General features: G+C 40.8%; 1 long non-coding RNA gene across 3 annotated transcripts in view; it reads left to right on the top strand.

Annotated features, from left to right (window-relative positions):
* Positions 1-21,701, top strand: part of LOC116663729 — a 62,024-nt gene that overhangs the window by 36,265 nt on the left and 4,058 nt on the right. For 2 of the 3 annotated variants that reach the window (XR_004320020.1, XR_004320022.1), the window contains exons 3-4: positions 18,946-18,993; positions 20,509-20,883. This is a non-coding gene — a long non-coding RNA (uncharacterized LOC116663729). The remainder of the gene's footprint in view (positions 1-18,945; positions 18,994-20,508; positions 20,884-21,701) is intronic. The other variant, XR_004320021.1, reaches the window with a different exon arrangement.

The raw sequence follows: 21,701 nt of genomic DNA, 5'->3' as shown, positions 1-21,701 counted from the left end.
ATTATTTTTGAAAGTAATAATTTGTCCATAGGGCATAGGACAATTCTATCTTGTTACTGCTTCCTATGCTGGCCAGCATTTCTAGGTCTTTTTTTCTTATTAGTGAAAACATTTAAAGGTATGAATGTACCTTTTGGGTACTGAAAGAAATTTCTTGCCCTTTTCAAAGAGCTATGTTCAAGTTTTATTAGAGAAGCTATTAAATAGTTTTAAGTTTCATTAGATATGCTGTTAAGTAGTTTTTAGTTTTTATTCCTCATTACAGAAGCTATAACCCTTAATTATTGGAAATTATGAAAACACAAGAAAGGGGGAAATTCCAACTTGGAGATGATCTGTGGCTAGCTTTATGAATGCCTTTTCTTTGAAGATGTACCTTGAAAAACAGATTTCTTTGGCAGTGGGATTGGGCAGAAAGGAAAGATAGAAGGGCACTCCAGAGAGCAAAAAAGGGTTTGGAGATAAAAATCTTCGACATGGTTCATGGACGTTGCTGGGTTCACAGAGTGAGGATGGACATAGATAAGACTAGAAGTGAGTTGGGATGAGATTTTGGAGATCTTGAATGTTAGGCTAAGGAATTTGGCATTTATATTCTGCAGGAAGTGAAAATCCAAGCCCCACATTTGTCCTTAAAAATCTCAACTTCCGGAACACACAAAATTCCTGTAAAGCTCTTTTTGTGCTACAGCGCATAGAGGCACAATGTTATATTTGAGATTCACTATTTGTTCATTTCCTGTAAGACGTATTTGAATGTAAAATGGGAGGAAAAGCCTTGTGTTTGAGTTCCTTCCTGATTTTTTTTCCCCAAAGGGAGGCGGGGGGAGTTACAAATTCATCTTCTTGATGAACACAAGCAAAACTCCACGTCTGCCCAACTGTAAAACACAGTCACAGAAATGGGACAGTAAATATAAACACAGAAAAAGTTTTATGTTACTGGAAGAGCAAATTTACAATCAGTAAAAATTCTTTGTAATGTTATCTGAAACCTGAGACGTCTGTAATTTTGGTTGTTTGCCCAGTAAGTTGAAAGGACTTTTTTTTTTAACCTGGAATTTAATTTTTCTTGGTCTTAGGCCCAGTCTTTCCCTAGCGGTGAGTCAGAAGGGATGCCTGAAATAGTTCATGTGCAGGTTTTTGTGTTCATGTCTTATCTTCCTTGGCTGGCCAGAACTGTTTCTTATTCATCTATTTATTTCTCAAAAACCCAGCAAAGTGTTCATAATTAATTCTTTGCTGAACTATATACATAGGTTTCAACTCATCTGTCAAAAATGTGAGACAACAAATAGCATTTTGTGACGTGTATATTGATGTGAACTTGAGACTTGATAGTTAAAATCATAACGACAGAAGTAACCAAGAAGTTTTTGTATCCCTTTTCCTTGTCTGGGAAGAACTGCCTGATGGATGCTGTTATTAGCTGATAAAGAAAGTGCTGATAAAGATATTTTTTCAAAATATTAATAGAAGAGTAAAAACATTTACTTACAGGAAGTGATCCTCATAAAGTAGAAAGAATTACACATGAAACAGTGATATTGTCTAGAGGGGTAAGACAGAATCCCAGAAGCCCCCCTTTCCAAAACCCTTTAAAAAATGAAAACTAAGTCAGCCAGTAAATAATAATACTAGTGGTGTGCAAACAAGGCAGGCCGTAAATATTGAAGAACGGCATCCTGAGGTAGAATGAGAGGGTTTGACTCCTCCCACTTCTCACGTGTACACTACCCTCCCCAGGCCATCATGGCCTCTCACTTCTCAGAGGTACCTTTTGTGCTTGTGTAAGAGGGTCTACTGGCCATACACGTGGGTATCAAATCAAGAGAGCTGTGAGAAGTTGGGCAGGAAGAGTCCAGGAAACATAGTTACCAAAGATTGTCACTGACACCAACCTAAAGGGAATAAAGACCCCTCGCCCTAGATGTTTTTGTAGGAGGTAAGTTGGTGTTGCTCTGAACTAAGGAAACAGATGGGACTCTGGGAATGTTTCCTCCTTGAGGCTCCTGGACAGTCTTTATCTTTTCATCATTGCCACGTATCTCCCCTCGACCACTCTTCAGTGCTGGATTAGAAAGTAGCATAAGACATGGTTCTTAAAGTAGATTGGTGGCTGCCAGGGGCTGCAGGGTGGGGGAAATGGGGAGATGTTGGTCAAAGGGTCCAAACTTCCAGTTATAAGATGAATAAGTTCTGAGGATCTAATGTTCAGCTTGGTGATATAGTTAGCAATACTGTATTATGTACTTGAACATTGCTAAGAGAGTAGATCTTAAATGTTCACACACACACACACACAAATGGTAATTATGTTGGGAAACTGATATGTTAACCTTATTGTGGTAATCATTTTGCAAGATATATGTTTATCACATCATCACATCGTACACCTTAAACTAACACAACATTGTATGTTAATTACATCTCAATAAAACTGGAATGGAAAAAAAAAGACATAGCTGTCAATTTCTTACAGTATGGTGGTGGAGATTTATTTATTCTTTCAATAAATTCGTGTGCCACGAATACAGGGCAAGAAGGCAGGGTGTTTGCCAAATGAATGGTGCAGCTACTATGTGCAGTGGGGTTTAGGATGCTATGTCTGTAAGTTGGATGCCCTGGGAAGGCTTTACCAAAGGAGTCACAATTTGACTGGGACTTGTGGAACAGGTAGTGTTTAAACTGGAAGAGAAGGTAATAGCTGAAAGTGTGGAGGCATGAGTCGGAGACCTGAGAGAATGCAAGCCGGAAAGGGAGGTTTAGGCGGGGTTAGGGAACACCTCGGGGTTAAGAAATATGGGAGGAAAGGGAAAGTGCGGTAGGCAGAATAATGCCTCCCCCAGAGATACCCGTGACCTGAGTATGTCACCTTACATGGCAAAAGGGACTTTGCAGATTTAAGTTATGGATCTTGAGATGGGGAGGTTATCCTGGATCATCGGGTGGAATCACAAGAGTCCTTATGTATAAAAGGAAGGCAAGGGGGTCAAAGAAAGAGAGGCGACCATAGAAGCAGAGCTTGGAGGGATGGACAGAGGGAGACCACGAGCCATGGAAGGCCAGCAGCCTCCAGAAGCTGAAAATTCAAGGAAACTGATTCACCCCGGAGCCTCCGCAGGGAATACAGACCTGCCATCACCTTGATCGTAGCCCAGTGAGACCCACATTAGACTCCTAACCTTAACAACTGTGAGTTACCAAAGTGTGTTGTTTTAGGCCTCTGCGTTTGTTCGTGAAATTCATACAAAAGAGAAGTAACATTAAAGGATTAATGAAAAGCACATCACATTAATACCTTTAAAAATATTCCAACGTCCTTACTGGAGCTGGAACTTCTCTTACAGCCATTTGACCAGGAGGAAAGTGAGGCTTAGAGAGGCTGTGAAATTGTTCAGGATCTAACACGTAGTAAAGCACAGCTTCGCCCCGGAGGTGGGTTCTGAGACAGGGGAAAGGGAGTCTGTCCAGAGGTAGGGCAAAAAGAAGTGAGGGGGCAGGGAAGCCAAAGAGAGAGACAAGGAGAAAAAGGACTGTGTGTGTGTGTGTGTGTGTGTGTGTGTGTGTGTGTGTGTGTGTGTGTGTGTGTGTGTTGCAGGGGAGCGCCACTAAAGATAAACTTTGTTTACTTCTACTTTGGCTGAGGTAGCCAGGCTCAGATGAGTCGCTACCATTGTTAAGAAAAGGACCAGAGCTTTTCCCATTGGTTTCATCTAATCACTTTTCTTTCCAAATGTTAAAAATCTGAATTTCCTTTTCTTTTAGACAAATTTGTAGACTTATTTGAAATGAGAATTCTTTTTTCACTGTGGATATCCTGCACCACGTTAAAAACTGATCATTAAAACCAGATTTTTATGCTATGTGAACCAGACCTTAATTTTTTTTAAATTTAGACTATTTAGTTAAGACCCTTGGAAGGAATTACAGTAAATGTTAAAATTTAACCTAAAATCAAAGCTAGAGTCACTTCTTACCCAAAGGTTACATCCTACACAGCAAGTCCAATGAAAATGGTGTCTGTTCAGTGAAAATCACTCTGGAAAAGCCCTTGAATTGCCCAGGGCATTGTAACAGTCAGGATTCGTATATTCTTTACCATTTCTTAATAAGTCCGGCATGGCCAGTTTTTCCGACAGCATTGGAGCCCATCACTGTTTCTCTTGCTAGGCAACAGTTAAAGTTGTTGGCTTGCATTTCAGGCCTAGATTGTACAAAAAATGCAATTTGAGTGTGCATAGTTGACTTGTCAGAAATTAAAGACATTTGTTTGCAATTTCACTGTATTGTTCAGTTCTACTATTTACTTTATACTATTTCATCTAATCCCTTTCCTCACTTCTATTTACTTTATAATTAAATTCTACTATCTAGTCCTAGTGAACCATCACATTCTCTCTGTATATAATGCATGCCCCTGCAAAAAAGGCAAAATCATAGTTCCTCCATGAAGATACATGTAATCTTAACATTCTCATATATTTCCTTTATTATCATTTTTCTATATTTTTAAACAAAGTTGAGATCATCCTATACAAATTGTTACACATTTTTTATTGCTTTTAGTTTTCTGATATTATAAATAATGCTGCAGTGGACATATATAAACATAATTCTTGGGCTTTCTGACTGTACTTGTTCATTTTTTAAATTTTGAAGTAGCAGATTTAAATTTTGAAACAATTACAGGAAAGTTGAGAGTACAGTTCAAAGAATTTTCTTTTCTTTAATCATTTGAGAATAAGTCATCAGCCTGATGCCGCATCACCCCCTGAATTTCTCTGTGTGCTTTTCTACAAATGAGAACACTCTCCCACTTACCCATAAATAACAACCCAAATCTGGAACTTAACATTGGTACACTACTACCACCTAATGATTTGTAGTCCCCATTCAAGTCTGGCCAATTGTCCCAATATCTCCTTTATAGCAAAAGCATCCAATTCAGAGTCAGGTATTGCGTGTAGTTGTCATGTCTCTAGTCTCCCACATACTGGAACGTTAGTTCAGCCTTCTCTTGATCTCATGGGCTTGATACTCTGGAAGGGTACAGGCCCATTATTTTGTTATTTTGTCAATTTGGGTTTAACTGATATTTCCTCATGATTAAACTTAAATTTATTATGAATCTTTGACAAGAAAAGCACAGAACTGATGCTGAGTTTTCCTCTTCACAGTCTACCAAGTGGTGCATGATTTAAATTTGTCCCATTACCAATGGTGTTCACGTTGATCATTTGGTTAAGGTGGTATCTGCCATGCTTCTTCATTAATAAATACTTTGTAGGGAGATACTTTGGATCTAAGAAAACATTCTATTTCTCATCAAACTTTTAATTTATTCATTCATTCATTTAGATCAGTATGGAGTCATGGATTCTTATTTTATTCATTGGATTATAATTCATTATCATTATTTCTGCTGATGCTCAAATTGACCCCAGTTTGGCAGCTGGGAGTCTATTCAAGCTGTCTTCTGTGTCATTTTGACATGTCCCCTTTATTTTTTGAAAACCTCTTTGTTTTCTGGTACAACAAAATGTTCTAGGATTGCCTTGAACTTTTCCTTCATCAGCTCTGGAATTAGCCATTTCTTCAAGAAAACCGGATTCCCTTTGTGGGAAATGGCATTTAGAAGCCAAGACCTGTGTGCTAAGTATGTTCGTTGCTATGGGGATGTTGCTGGCCAGTAGACAGCATACACACATACACATTGGTAAACATTTTCATATTATTTCTATACTTACATACTGAAGACCATAAGTTCACACTGACACACCTAATTCCAATCCAATGTCTTTTCATATTGTTCTCCAGTAGGAAAAACCAGGTTGCCATTATATTTAGAATATTTGCTTATTTGATCAATTCCCCGTTATGTAACTATAGTGGATTGAATGGTGGTCCCCCAAAATACATGTCCACATCCCAGTCCCTGGTACCTGTGAATGTGACCTTATTTGAAAAAGGAGGCTTTGCAGATATAATCAAGTTCTCAAAATAAGATCATCTTGGAGTATCTGAGTGGACCCTAAATCCAATGGCAGGTGTCTTATAAAAGATACACACAGAAGAGGGACACACAGAAAGAAGAGGGGAAGTCCATGGAAGGACAGAGGCAGAGACTGCAGTTCTGCAGTCACAAGCCGAGGAATGCCTGTAGCCTCCTGAAGCTGGAGGAGGCAAGAAAGGCTTCTCCCCGAGAGCCTTCGGAGGGAGTGTCGCCCTGCGGGCACTTTGACTTCCTGAGAACTTCCTGCCTCCTCTGCTGCCCCGTCTCCTGTGCCAGTGTCTTCTTTCTCTGCTCCAGCTCTGACTCCCCATTTTGAGCCACTTCCCCCCTTCCTCACAGAGGCCCTCCTCACCCTACTTGAACTCCGGCTCCCCACACCAGGCCGCCCTCTGTCAGTGCCTTCCTCGCAGTGTTGCTAGGTAAAATACAGGATGTCCAGTTAAATTTGAATTTCAGATAAACTACAAAAAATTCATGCAAGATTGGAGACATATTTGTACTGAAAACTATTCACTGTTTATCTGAAATTCAAATTTAATTGGGTGTCATGTTTTGCTTTGTTGGCTCTTTTTCCTTGGCTAAATCTGGCAACCCTACCCCCTCACCCTAGTTAAGCCAAGACCTCCACCTCCACTACACCAGGCCACTCCTCCATGGAGTGTTCTCTGTACTCCACTGGGGCTGTGACATTCATACCCGGCTGGCCCTTTTCCTCTCTGCTCAGACTCCAGCACCCCACACTGGACCACCATGGCTCGCCACACTTCATCCCTTCTTCCGCAGACACATGCCCTGCTTTGTCTCACCTAATGGCTTTAAGACTGAATTGCTTAGGAAGAGAGGAGAAGGGAAGGAAAGGACATAGAATGGAAGGGGAAGAGAAACCTGGCTATACTTTTCAGTGTGCTTCATATTCTCCCTGTGGTAGAATAGTTTTTATATGAAGAAATGGCCTGTATTAGAGTTCTCCAGAGAAACAAACCAATAGGATGGATGGATGGATGGATGGATGGATGGATGGATGGATGGTTGGATGAACTGAAGAGAAGATTTATTGTATGAATTGGCTCACACAGTTTTAGAGGCGGAGAAGTCCCACAATCTGCACGCTGCAAGCTGAAGAACCAACAAAGCTGGTGGAATAATTCAGTCTGGGTCCGAAAGCCTGCAAAGTAGGGGATGGGTTGGGGGGAGGAGGCACTGGTGTAAATCCTGGAGTGTGAAGGCCTGAGAACCGGGGGCAGGAGAAGATGGACATTCAAGCTCAAGACGAGAGAGCCAAGATTTTGCCCTTCCATTGCCTTTTTTGTCCTATTCAGATCCTCAACAGATTGGATGATGCCCACTCACCCTGGTAAGGGCAGATCTGTACTCAGTCTACTGAACCAAATGCTAAGCCCTTTTAGAGACACTCTCACAGACACATCAAGAAAAGTGTTTTGCTGGCTACCTGGGCACCCATTAGCCCAGTCAGGTTGCTCTAACAGAAAGGTAAACATCACATGGCCCTACATGAAGAATTGATAGCCCTTTGTCAGTCACTAAATGGAAAATAAATTATGTTTTTTGACAACTGCCTGAGGATAGTGAGATCTTAAAAGATTCAAATGCTAGGAGAAATTGTACTTGAAGTGTGTCCAGTGGCTTGTCTTTTGATCACCTCATCATTTTTCAGCTACTGTCTTTGTTAATGCCTCTCATCTCTTTATACTGTGTCTACCCAGGATTTTCCTAGGATTTCTGAATAAGGACCTGTAAGCGCCAAACTCTAAATTTCCCACCTTTTCTCACAACAGTCGTTATCTCGGCCTCAGCCAAGCCTTTGATTAAAAAAAAAGCGGGAAGATTTAAAAGAGAGCTCGAACATCTGCTAAGTACTACAAGTAAATCACTACAAATCCCACTCATAGTTATTTTTTTCTGCCAAGTTCAGCTGCTGTCCTCTTTAGTCTACCCTAACCATCCCTACCGACGTTACGAGCCAGCCACCCGTCGGTGTCACAACCTTGGAGTCTGTTTTTCTTTTGTTCCCTTCAGACTGATGCTGCACCGCTGTTTGTGTGCCCAGAGCCGAGGACCAGGCCTCTCTCCTCTCCGTCCACTTTGTGTCACCGCCGCAGGTGTTTTCATCTTTGTACCAAAGACTTGTTACTCACAGCCCCGTCCCTTTTGTCCCCCAGCTCCTTCCTGCTCCTTACACACAAAAGTGTGACCCTGGACAGATCCTTCTCCTCAGGCTGCTGAAGCAATGTGAAGAGACCTCATGGCCTTTTCATTACTGAGTTCGCCCTTTTGACTTATCTATATCACTTTTATAAAGTTCCAGGGTGAAAAAAGAAAAGAAAAGAAAAGAAAAGAAAAGAAAAAAATCCAAACTCAAGCAGAGTTTGGGGCTAAAATAATGACCAATTAGAAACTCTAACTTAGGGAAGCAGCTCGATTTCCTAAGCGCTGTCTAATTATGTGTTTTTTTGTTTTTTCATTTACTGTCAAATCAACTGTGACCATAAATTGAAGTGCTGTGGTTAGAGGGCACATTTCTGATCAAATAAATCACAAATCTAAGTCAGCCAGTCAAGGCATAACATGCTCTTTTCACTTTTTATAGTCTCAGGAAGCAATAAATGACAAAGGCTAACATGCAATAAAGCTGTTAACGGACTGTGAGAAAAAAAAACCCATACACTAGTGGTTATATTATAGCTATGCCAAGCTAATAAATTCAGATGCCGTTTATATGCTAGAATATTTTCCCATCACAAATGAGGTACCAAGTAATGTTTGTCTTTCCGAAGATTTGCCACAGCCATTCCTACCATTCCTGCATGAATCACACTGGCTCGTCTGTTACGATTTAGGGGATTGTGGCCAATGGTCAATACAATCGAGGTGATAAATGTGCAGTTGGCTCATGTGAAAGCCCATGTAAATTCATTTCAGGAAAAACGGGGAAGATTTATGGTGAGAGGGCAGTGATATGTGTGGGAATTTCAGTGGTGGGGGAACTGAGACACAGAGGAGTCAGAAGGAGAGGGTGAGACCCAACTACTGAGCTAAGAGAAGCAAAGTTTAGGAAGAACTGCTGAATCAAGCTCATGGCTGCAGATGGAAACTGGAGTCAAGGAAGGTTTCAGGTCAGTGCTGACCCAGATGCCCCAGGTTTGCCCAGGGGACACCTGAGGGCCTGTAGCACTGGCAGCTTCTGCTGTGAAATGAGTAATAACTCCCTCTCCTTTTCTTAGAGGACTCTCTTAAACCCAGTAAGGTGTCCAGTGATAAAAAGAGCTTACAAAAATCTTGGTGATGTCCCACACAACAGGAAACAAATTTTATGTTTTTTTTCAAAAAGGTAATTCTTACCATGATTCTCTTTTAAGGCATCATATAATTAAAGAAAACTCATTTTAGTGGCATTGCTAAAAATCAGAACCTACCAACCAGCTGCCCCTGGGTTATGCTGATCTGTATCCAGTCTGCTCGTTATAATTTTCACCAGCAATAAGATGAACATAGGTGCAAATGGCCGCAATCTCAGGAGCAAGAGTGGCCACTGGCAGGGAGAAAGGGGCACAAGGTGAGAGGTGCCGCATTAAGGTAGCTTTCATTTTTCCCCCGTTGGGCTCTTTGCCTAAGCTCAGGACTGGATTTGCAGTGAGGGAAGAAGCCCAGATCATTTCCCTATTATGGTAGCTGGGCAGCTACAGCACATACTTTATAAATTATGTTTCATTTGGGTGAAACTTCACTTTGGAATTTCTCATAAGTACAGTCTTGGGAAAGATGCAGAAAGTAAACCTAGGTTTCTGCTTGTCATTATGAAGCATGGTGTCTACTTTTAAAGAATTTATTTGATCATGGTTTGGTGGTGACGGTGTCTTCAGATGTCTAAGGGGGTGGTGAATACAGAGTAACTTCTTAGCTTCTTTGCCCACCTCAACATACATAAAAGATGATGCCGTAGAGCATTTCTACCTAGGAAAGAATTTAAGGAGATGAAGATCATGTTTTCGTACAAAAGAGTCCAGAATTTGTTTTAAAAGGTGAAAAATTGAAAAACTTAGATGCTCTGACTGTTGTTAATGAGTGACTTCTTGTGACTCTCCTCTAAATGGATGGCAACATACCAGGTGTGCTAATAATATAATCTGAGATGCTCTTGTCTGTAAAACCTCTAATCCAGCTGAGACAACTCTTCCCACTCCAGAATTCCAAGAGTTCCAAAGACCTCTTCCCACCCCAAACCTCAGGATTTCTGGAAAAATGCAGTCACTTAAAAAAAAATATATATGTAATATATTTATTATATATATGTGTGTGTGTGTGTGTGTGTGTGTGTGTATCACTCTGGAAAGGGAAATACCTAGGCACCAGAATAGAAGATGAAACTCAAAACTAGAACAATATATGTATGAGATGACATCAAAGTTCCTGGGACGCTGTGCCCAGACATAGGTCATCATGGATGTAGGCTGGCATTTTAGTATCTATATAGGGATGAAGGCCACAACTGAGGGCTCACACCACATAGGGAGCTGGAACCAAGACCTTTGCTTCAGAGTGGAGTCCAGGAGGGCTGGCCTGGCGTCTCTGTGTAAAGAGTATTAGACGCACCACACCCCTGGCCTAAAGGAAGCTTGTGCCCTTGGCACTTTATGCATAAGAAAAGAGTCTCCTCTGAGAAATTAAAACCCCATGCAGAGGTATAAGATCTGGATTTTTGCTGTCCACATGGTATGAGAATCCCAAGCCCAAAAATTGTATAAAAATGGGTCGCGAATTGGGTAGAATCCCCAAGAGCCATGCCAGAAGCAAACACAAAATCTGTCCTTGAGGACACTTTTATAACTCAAGGCACCTACTAAAGATACGCTTACAGTTTAAAATTACAGACTACAGGGGGAAATGACTCAATGTGAGGGAGAGTCACAATAAATGGGAGAATTAGCACCCCAAGAACTTAAGATAATAGAGTAAAATAAAACAATCAAGAGATAATAAAATAAGAAAATGCAAGAAAGAAAAGATGAAATGAATAGGTTATTTAGTAAAAGAAAGATGTTAGAATGTGATATAAGTACACATATTCCTACAAAGACACTAAGTCATAATGGATTCAAACTGAAACCAAAGAATTGGATGTAAACTTGACATTTTTTAATTTATACCTTGGAATCAATTACCTGCAGGGATAATGAAAGCTCAGTTATGTGACTCTCATAGGATTATATTTAAAACCATATGTTGGGCTTGCTTTAGATGATAAATGCATAAACTTTTCATTGCTTTGAGCTGTTAGATGAATAAATTTTCATCCATAAAAATTTTATATTTTTCTAGTTTTTAACTCTTTTCTAATTATCAAAATAATGTGTCTTTATTATTCAAGACAAATTCTGAAATACAAAAAGAAGCAAAAAAAAAAAAAGAAAACCACCAAAAACCAATAGTCTTACTACCTCAAAACACTGTTCACATTTCAGTGTGCTCCCTTCCAGTTCTTCTTTTCTGTGCAGTGTATCCTTGTAGAGCTGAACTTGTACTGAAATACCACTTACTAGGCCCTTTATCCTATAAATTTAATATTGTTATAAGCATTTCCCCATGTCCTTAAAAGTTGTTATAAATATAGTTTAAAGGGTTGCATAATATTTCCTCATAGATGTATCACTTATCTCATAAGTCTCTTATCATTGCCTATTTAGATTGCTTCTGTTTTTTTCATTGCTATAACTCTGCAGTAAATAGTTGTGCATAAATCTTTGTTTATGGAGTTGATTATGTCCTGAGGCTATATACATATATATATATATGATTTTTAAAATCAAGGGACAAGCCTCGATTTTATAATTCATATTTTCAAATCTATTTTATTGCCATTCAACAAAATTTATTGAGTATCTACTATGTGCCAGATAGCCATACACTTATTACTGTGTGTTTTTTCCCTCTGATTGTCAACATCTTCACACACACTGTAGAAAATTTGGCAACCGGCAACCGTACATATGAGTGCAAGTGTGTGTGTGCATGTGTGTGTGTATAAAAGGAAAAAGCAAGAAAAGGGAAGCATGAGGGAATTCACCTACTTTCTGTCTATAGGATCGAAGCCAGCAAAGAGAAAACTCCAGTTAGAACATTTGCTGGGCACTTAGAAAATTTATGAAACAAGTTTACTAGTTAGATATAAAAGTGCTGGTTTATTTCATCTGATCTTTAGAATACGTCTGCCCTGAAACAGGTCAATTAGATTACTTCCTTCCCAGACTTTCTCCCATCCTCATTCTAGGATTTGATGACAACTTTCGCAGCTATGTTTGAAAACAATGTTAGCTTACCAAAATGTCCATTCAACCAAAACATCCACCCCTCAGAGCCGTCCGTGTTTGTCAGCTCCTGCTCTTCGTTACATTTCAGCTAAGAGAAGAAACACTAACCTAGTGCCAGCAAATGAATCCAACTTACCCCACAGCAACAACTACCTGAAAAATTCAAATTAAAAGAAGATGAAGTTGAACCTGTTTTGCTTAGACAAACAATTGATTTTTTTTGTCTACGCAGAGACAGATATGCTATTTACCTATCTGTTCAGGCTTTGCACTACAGAAAAAAGAATTTAAAAGTCATAATGCTAAAATCTGGAAGTAAAGGATTGTATATAAAGCAGGGGGGAAAAGTCAAAGGACAATAAATTTCTGTTATTAAATTCTCTGGTCTAGTGCTGGATTCTTCTAGACAGAGCTCTAACTTTGAGGGTACTGCGTGTGGGTATGAGTTTGTGCACTGAGCAGTCCTAGGGGGCACCGCTCACAGTGAGCCCCAGTTGAGGACTCAACCTCAACTGGCTTTGTAAGTCAATTTATATTTATATGTATATATAAAATTCAACACATATGTAGTAAGTTTTTGTGAATATGTATGTATTTATACATAAAACACAACAGACTGAGAGGACCTCAGAAAGAAATAACAATGGTTTATTGCATGAAGGGACTTATTTCTGAAGAAACAAAAGTCCTGTACACAGTTCAGGAAAACGAAACAATTTTTTTGCAGGGGAAATGTCTTTTGCCCAGTGCACCAGGCTGGGCTGGCACCACCACCAAATTTTTGAAAGGTGGCTGTCAAAAACCGAAGCTGTGTATTAAAAAGGTGGATTCCGTATCTTTATACATGTGACTTTTGTGTGCTGGGAATGTAGTTTCTTCCCCTTGAGGATAGTTTTAGGTGCTATCATTCCCAAATATACTGCCTATGAGACTGATTAACTTACCAAATATTTATCAAACACCCACTTTATGGAATGTAAGATGTTAGGTCCTATAAGGATTAAAAGGATGAGTAAGATACAGACTTCATGTAGTTTGTGCTTGACTTGGAATAGAAGTGTATAAGAATACATATGGTAGAAAAATACAAGATATAAAAAAATGCTGAAGCTATGAATGTACGTAAGAAAGTAATTTAAGAAAACAGAAATTTTTTAAAATGAAAATTACTGCTATTTAGTACTGAAATAATTCCTTAAACAATGTCCATTGGTAAGGAAGAGGAAACTCAAAGTGAATAACAGGAAAAACTACAAGCTGGTTTTCACTCTACAAAAATAGTTTCTCTTGTGCTTCTTCTCTCTGCCCGTGACTTGAGGCTTTTCAAGCCACTGGCCCAAACAAATGACTCAAAAATCTGAAAAAACGTTTGGAATTGGGATCCAAGAGGATAGATTCTGACCCTGTGTCTCCAGCCTGGGCAAGCCCATAGAAGTCGGAGTGGTGGGTGCCGTCTAGGGCTGACTTCTGCAGATGGCAGCTTCTCTGCTCTCTGTCGCTGGGGCCAGCAAACTGGAAGGTGCAGGAAGACAGAGAGACATGTAGTTTTTAACTCTTGTTTGTCTGCTGTGTTTATGGGGTGTTTCCCTGACTTCAGGACCTGATTAATTGGATCCTTGCAGTGCATTTGCTTTTCCTTCATAGTCACGATGCACCTGTCAAAGTTATACCAACTATTTTCTGTGCAATAAAATGGAAGGAGTATGAGCTTGGGGGTGAGGCAGGACTGGGTTTTGAACCCCGAACAAGTGGCCTGTGCCTTCCTTTCCTCACCTGAAAAAAGTGGGAAAACAAGAAACTCCTCAAGGAAAAATAATTAACACACTGATCATTTGTCACAGTGCCTGGTACACAAAAGGGTCAAGGGAAATGTGGCAGGTGTTGACAGCTGTTTAGTAAGGAAGAGATTGAGCTTGGAGCCGGACAGATGGAGTTCGAGAGTTGGCTACGTCACTTACTGTTCGTAGCCCTGGGTACTTCACTTCAGCTCTGTGCCTCAGTTTCCTCATCCCTAGAATGGGAATAATGAGAGCACCTGCTTTGTGGGCAGTTATGAGGGACAAATGAGTTAATATGTGTTCAGTGCCTGGCACACAGTAAATTCTCAGTAAAAATCTTAGCTATTCACTAGAATAGGAGTTAGCAAATTATTTTACCGATTGTAAGGCTGTTGGGAGGTTAGTATAAACAAATCCATAAAGGTACTTAGCAAAAAGCTTCTCACTTATATGAAGTACTCAGAGTTAGAAATTCGTTTGGTGATTATTATTACTACGATTATTGGTATTTCACTAGATAAGACAGATTTCTACATTTTCAGCAATGATTTATTATTAATAATTAATTAAATGCTATCTAAGTTGGTAAAAACAGTTTTTCACATATGGCTGAGAAGAGATGTGAATTGAAAAGGGTTACCATAACATAATTAAAGAAAACTAAAAAAGCCTTTCTGGAAATGTCTTACTTTAGTTTCTGGCCCTTTGTAATACAGATTTTTTGAATTTTCAACAGTCTCTCATCTGAGTTACTTTAAGATATATTTATTTCCTCCACAGTAATTTGAGTCAGTCCCCTGGTATTCAGCTAATTTGAACTCCGGTATTTTGGAAGAGTGTCTGTTGACACAAATATATTTGGCATCACTAGGGAATTTAAAACTACATACAGACAGTGTCATGATTCCTCAAACTCAAGATGACCCAGTATTATTATGGAGTATAAGTATTACTAAAAAGTTTCAGGCTGTCATTTCTACACTGAATATATGGGCACGTTAGCCGTGCTTAGCAATGGCAGTTACAAAGATTATAGTTTTGCAAACATATTTAACAAAATATATTAAGTACTTTGCTATTTTGCTTTAAAAAAAAGAAATAGAAGGGAGAGTCTGGTAAGATATGCGGCAAGTCTTGAAACTTTTACTCACCTTCTGTCTGATTCTGAGGTGACTGTGTGGAGTGAAAACACATCCCTCACTCGCTTCCTCCCAGAGGCAAATCTGATTCTCACTCAACCTAGAAGAGACAGATTGACACTTGACATTTTGTTTTGGTCTTGCCAAGATATTTCCAGTCTAGACAATTCCCTGATGGCTAAATTAAACTAAAAATCTCAGCATTCAGAAACTGATTTGCCTGGGAAGAACATTTGTGGCCCTGGGTCTTCTGCAACAACATTTTATTTTCCTAAGTGAAGAAGTAACCTGAGGAGGCCCTTGGTGCTTAAAGACCAGACTTCGTCACCTTGCCTCGGTTTCAGGTTTTCACGGGGCCTGTCAGAGGTCGAGAGAGAGGCGCAGGCCACTTCCACATTAAACCAAACCAAACCAAAAAAAAAGAAGGAAAAGAAATGTGAAATAGAGTTACAAAATTTGTGGTATATTTTAAATGTCAACATCTAAGAAGTAAGCAATTTTAGCCCACACGTGCACACATGTACACATTCAGTTCAATATAATTATGCCATTCCCAAAATGATTAAAGGAGTTTTTAGAGGATTTATTAAAAAATATTGATTCATCATGCACAACAGACATGGCCCAGTAATAAGACGCAGAGTTAAGATGGGCAGTGATATCTTTTTCCTTCAAACATGCTAATGCTTCTCTGTAATGATAGGTACAACCTGGTGGTTTTGAGACCCTTTGTGACAAAGAGGATGGGGCCAGTTGCCCTCCTGGGGTTCCCCTTCGGAGGTCCCGGGCACTTGCACTTGGGAATATCCGGCTTATGCAGGTACCACTGCCTGTCCTTTTCATGTCAACTCTCTCCTGAGATCAAGAAGTGGTTCAGCCCGTGAGTCTGGGCTGACGGGCACACTTACTAATGGAGTCTGTTAGTGTTTTCCAGTTCTATGTGTTTCTTGCTTTTTGAGAAAGAGGAGCGTTTGATCCCTCGTTTTCAGTGAACAAGAGTCAAACTGCAGCCTAGAATAGAATGACAGGTGTACATTGCTAGACGGTAGAGGACATGGAAGGACTTTGAGCAGGAGGCAAAAATAAAAACACACTTTCTTTAATGTCGTTACTGATGAGGGCTCTTTTCCATAAGAGAGGACCCCTCAGTAGCATGAGCAGAGTCTGGAAACTAACAAAAGCCTCCTGAGAGGAGCACGCGGGCCAAAGTTCAGTCCAGCCCTGGGCTGTGACTGCCCACACAGCCATTACCTCTTATTTGTTAGGAAGACGTGAAGTTTCTAAGTTGGGTGGAGCCATGACTTCAGATGGAGATTATCCACTTCTGTGAAATTTTATTTGCAGATATCAGAGGAGGCTTCCATTTCTCCATTTTTCAGAGGAAGCTAGGAATGAGGGGAAAGTCGGGGTGGCGGGTAGAGAAAGAGAAGAGTAAGATGGAATCTTGGCAGATGGCAGTTGGTGCCGGTGAGCTCAGAAGGCTTGAAGTGGGTGGAGGGAGCCTGAGGACTGGGAACCTGGGTGTGCGTCCCAGGGAGAGGGAACAGACAGAAGCAAAGGAAGGGATAGTAACCAGCTGGCCTTCAAAAGGGGGAAGAGAGGTCCCACTGAATGACCCTGTGGAGAAGAATTCATGGAAGTGTCTGAGGCTGGTTTAAAATGACAGCTTATCCAGTTTGTCAGATGGGGAGTAGGATGGCCAAGTGGGATGGTGGGATTCAAAGAGTGCTCAGGAAGTGGAGCCAGTGTCCCAGAAGCCCCTCCCCCTGCTTCTCACTCCTCTCCCCACGTTGCACTGCTAAATCATCTAACTGATTAATAAGAGGGTTACAAACTTTTTGATACGTCTAGTCTGGGCTCCACACAGGAGCCAAGGGCTTTTGTTAAAATATGTCAAGTCCAATGGTTTCCTGTTTCCCCGGAGGATAATCTGAAGTCCTTTCCAAGGCCTGCGGGGCACTTCTGACCTCGTCTGCTTTCTTTCTCCCCTCAGCCAGCCTTCCAGGCCCCTGGGCCATTTGCTTTCCTCTAATGCCTTGGCCCTTACTGGTCCCCAGACACCACAGTGCTCGCACCCTCTCACTTCATCTGAACCTCTTCCTCTGCCCCATATTAGTTTCCCAGGGTGGCCATAACAAAATGCTACAGACTGGGTGGCTTAAACAAGGGACATTCATTAGTCTAAGATCAAGACACCAGCAGGGCTGGTTTCTCCTGAGAGCTGTGAGGGAAGAATCTGTCCAGGTCACTCCCCTTGGCTTACAGGCGGCCTCTTTTTGTGTCTTCGCATGGTCTTCCCTCTCTGTGTGTGTCCAAATCTCTTAAAAGGACATCAGTCATGGATTAGGGATGACCCGAATCACCTCATTTTAGCTTATTACCACTGTAAAGACCCTGTCTCCAAATACAGTCACATTTTGAAGTACAGGGGGTTAGGACTTCAACATATAAATCTGAGGTAGGGGGACACAGTTAAGCCCATAACAGCCTCTTATCAGAAAAGACCCCCCAACACATCTGAAATAGTGTCTCTATTAACTGATACACATTTATTCATTTATGTTTCAAAGGCCTCCCTCTACTTAAATGTCAACCCTAGAGGGCCAAATTCTTTGCTTTGTTAACTGATGTATCTCGCGTGCCAAGCCGATGTCTGGAGAGTAGCAAGCCCTCAATAAATATTTATGAGTGTATGAATGCATATTATGAAGCCATTACAAATTACTCTGCAAAAAAGCAATGACAGAGAAAGATGTTCAAGGTATATTGTTAAGTGAAGAAAACGCATCAAAAAAAAAAAAACTGCATGTGTAGCATAGTTTCATTTTAAAATCATATACATATAATGTATCTTCATTAAAATAAAGCTTGGAGAGATATGCAACAAAATGCTAATAGTGGGTGGCTCCGGGGGTGGGATTTTTATTTATTTTGATTTCTCTCATTTACTTGTAGTTTCTAATTTCTCGTCAGTGAATATATATTACTTCCATCAAAGAAAAAAGACAATATATTTATTAAAAGTTAATAGAAGATATTTCTCATAACTTTCAACTGACTGTTATGTTAAGAGAGGAAAAATACACTGTTTTTCTTTTTCAATGGGGAGCGGTAAGAAACACACCCAGTGGGCAGTCCCTTGGAGCCCAGTGGCTGAGAGCCCAGCCCATGGAGTAAGCCGTCTGGCTCCAAGTCCTCATGTGCCACTTTCTAGACTGGGCATCTCAGGCCTACCTGTCAATCATACTGAGTCTCAGTTTCTCATCTGTAAAACGGGGTGATAATGGTACACACAAGGCTTGGGACTGCCATCCAGCTCTGGCCCCAGATTGGAATTTGATTCCTTTTAGCTCAATGATTTGGAAATTTTAGGACACCAAAAGTCAGAGACCAGTCCAAGGATCTGACTCTCCCTTTATTCTGTCAAGGGCGGGCCAAGCAACATCCAGATACCTGTCGCATTGCTTTTGGGTACAGGGGCCCGGGGTCGGGTGGTGGACATGAGAGAGGCACTTGTTGCAGGTGCCAAATTTAAAGTGGCACCAAAACACTCAATAATCAAGATAAATAATATTTTAATAGAATGTTTTAAATAAAAATATGTAAAGGAAACGATACTGGACAAAATGTCAACAATTTTAATAGAGACAAATAGATAAGTATGACTGATGTTCCCTTTGTTTCAGGTTCCATTATGGCTCAGCATGGCACTGCTGCCAGCCCACTGCCTGAAGGTGGGGAACCTTCAATTATTCAAATCATTATTAATTGCTACTTAATTATAATTAATTATCCAAATTATCCTGAGCCTCAGAACCAGGATTGCTCTCTCTATGATTGTTTGGCCTTCAGTCAAGGCCCTGTAAGGATACTTGTGGAGAATGTGTATCTTTCTGATCCTGTTTGTTTCTTTCTCTTCTGTAGCCCCCTAGTCACAGTTGCTACCTAACCCCAGCTTTCTTATCTCACTGAGGACTCTGAGGGGCAGGTTTCTCCCTATTCTTTTATAGAAACATAAAATGCCAGCAAAGCATGGTTTCTACCGTCAAAGAGTGCTAAACAGAGTTTGCACATGTGGCAGCCTCCTCCCCTGATACTTCTGGGGAAAGGCACACAGACCTTGGTATACCTTACTTCAAAAACAGGCAAGGGCACAGAAAGAGAAAGAAAAATGCCATATGATATCACTTATATGTGGAATCTAAAAAAGAGACACAAATAAAATTACTTACAGAACAGAAACAGACTCAGACGTAGAGAAGGAAACTTACGGTTACCAGGGGGTAAAGGGGGTGGGAAGGGATAAATTGGGAGTTCGAAATTTGCACCTCTTGGGGGGTGATGGAAATGTTATTTACCTTGATTGTGGTGGTGGTTTCATAGGTGTACACATCTATCAACATTCCTCAAATTGTACATCTGAAATATGTGTAGTTTACTGTACAGAAATTATACCACAATAAAGTTGTTTTTAAAATAAAAAAATAGGCAAGAGCAAACAGCATGTTCATTCTGTCTGTTTCCCAGGAGAAGGGAAACCCCTTATGTCATGGGGTCAGCCAGCCCTTTGGTCCCACGTGGAGAGTTTCCCTGAGGGGCTTTCGTATTACTGTATCATGGGAGTTTTGTGGGTATCAGTTTATGCATGTCAAGCACTTCACAGTGCACATTCACATGGAAATTGCTAGATAAAAGTAAACATCCAGAGTCTTGTTTTCAATCAATGGTTTCATTTTTACATAGGATACATAGAAACCATAGATTCTAAGTTGCTTTATCAAAGTAATCACTAGAAAAATAAGACATTCTTAGCATGGAAACTTTAGGGAATTCCCTCTATCACTCTCCTCCACTTGATTGAATGTACTGTATGTTATCTTCAAACATGTAAGTTGGAACATCAAGTGCCTTGAACAAGGCACTTCCAGGAAATGGCCAAATGGCCATCACAAAATGCCTTAACCTGTGGCAAATTTGTTTCTGAAAGCACCTGCAGAAATCTAGGTTCTTTCTAGCTACTAAAAAACTCAGAGACCACGGTGGGGGTGGGGGAGGGAAGGGACTATTTAAATAGCAGGTAGTGCATAAGACTTAGATTTGGTTACAGTAAGTTTAGCATAATCCATTGTAAGGTGATGGTCTGGATGATCTTAACACTGAAGAAATTGGCTTTGTGGTTTTTTTTTTTTTCTTTCTAATTGAAGGAATGTTGCTCACCACACCTCCCCTTTTCTCCCCCATATTTTTAGATTAATGTGTTTACCAGAGAAGTGAAACACACTAGGATTACATATCTGTGTCCAGCAACAAATCTGACTACTCAGGACCACCGCGTGGTCAGGGATGTCCAGCCAGTCCCAGATGTCCCAGCCTTCGCAGGCCAGGCACCTGACATGAGCATGAGGAAGCCACAGTGAACAATCCAGCCTTGGGAGACAAGCCATGGATGGGAAATGAGGAACCCAGCTGCCAGCCAGGACAGACACTCCAGCTGGGTGGCCCCTATGTGAGCCATCTCAGCCACGGCCAGGTGCTAGATCCACTCCAGCTGAGGCCCCAGCTGTCCTGGAGCAGGGGTGAGCAGTCCCCACTGTGCCCTGCCTGATTTCCTGACCTATAAAATGGTGAGCATTAGAAAATGGCTGTTTTTTAAAATGCAATAGGGGAACAGAAACTAGAAGCAGAGGCACAAAAGAGAATGGAGAAGATTTAAAAATAAAGAACAATTATAACCATTCTCAAATTGTGATTGTTGGTACTCTCAATTCAACTTTTTCATTCATTTATCTGTTCATTCAAGAAAAATGTATTGAGACAGCTGCAAGCCAGGCATTGTACTTAGTGCCAGGGATACCAAAAAGCTGAATAAAATAGTTCTGTCCTCAGGGGAGTGCCTAGTTTAATGAGGATGTCAAACAAGTAACCAACTATCATACAAGGTAATACAAGGCTGGTATATAGTAAGGGTTTACAGAAGGAGCTGATTGTACTGAAGATGCAGAATCTCACAGCCCCAAGGAGGTCAGAGAAGCATTGCAGAGGAGGCTCTGTTTGAGAACCTCAAAGAATGAGTAGAGGTTTACCAGATGGCCAAGGTGGGGCACAGCAAACTGCTTACAGAGGGCAGGGCAGCTGCTCCTGTGGTCTCAGCTTTTCTTTGCCTCTCCTGGGCAAAGCATTGATTGCACACCCAGAGTATTATTTTCAGAGGAGTATTTTATCTGTGTGGTAAGTACGACTGAAAAGAAACAGCTCATGGGTGTACGGCACTGCTCAACCGAGACTCATCAGGTGAGCACCCTACAGAAGCCAGGCTTGCTCAGCAGAGGGGCCAAGGCCTTAGCACCCACCCCCTACCCCCACCAACTGTAATCTAAGTTGTTGGCTTTTTCTAAAGTGTGCTATCTATTCAAATGCGACTCTTAAGACAAGATCCCTGGCC

The sequence above is a fragment of the Camelus ferus genome, chromosome 5 (genome assembly GCF_009834535.1).
Source record: "Camelus ferus isolate YT-003-E chromosome 5, BCGSAC_Cfer_1.0, whole genome shotgun sequence".
Lineage (NCBI taxonomy): Eukaryota > Metazoa > Chordata > Mammalia > Artiodactyla > Camelidae > Camelus > Camelus ferus.
This window is presented reverse-complemented; position numbering and strand designations above follow the sequence as displayed.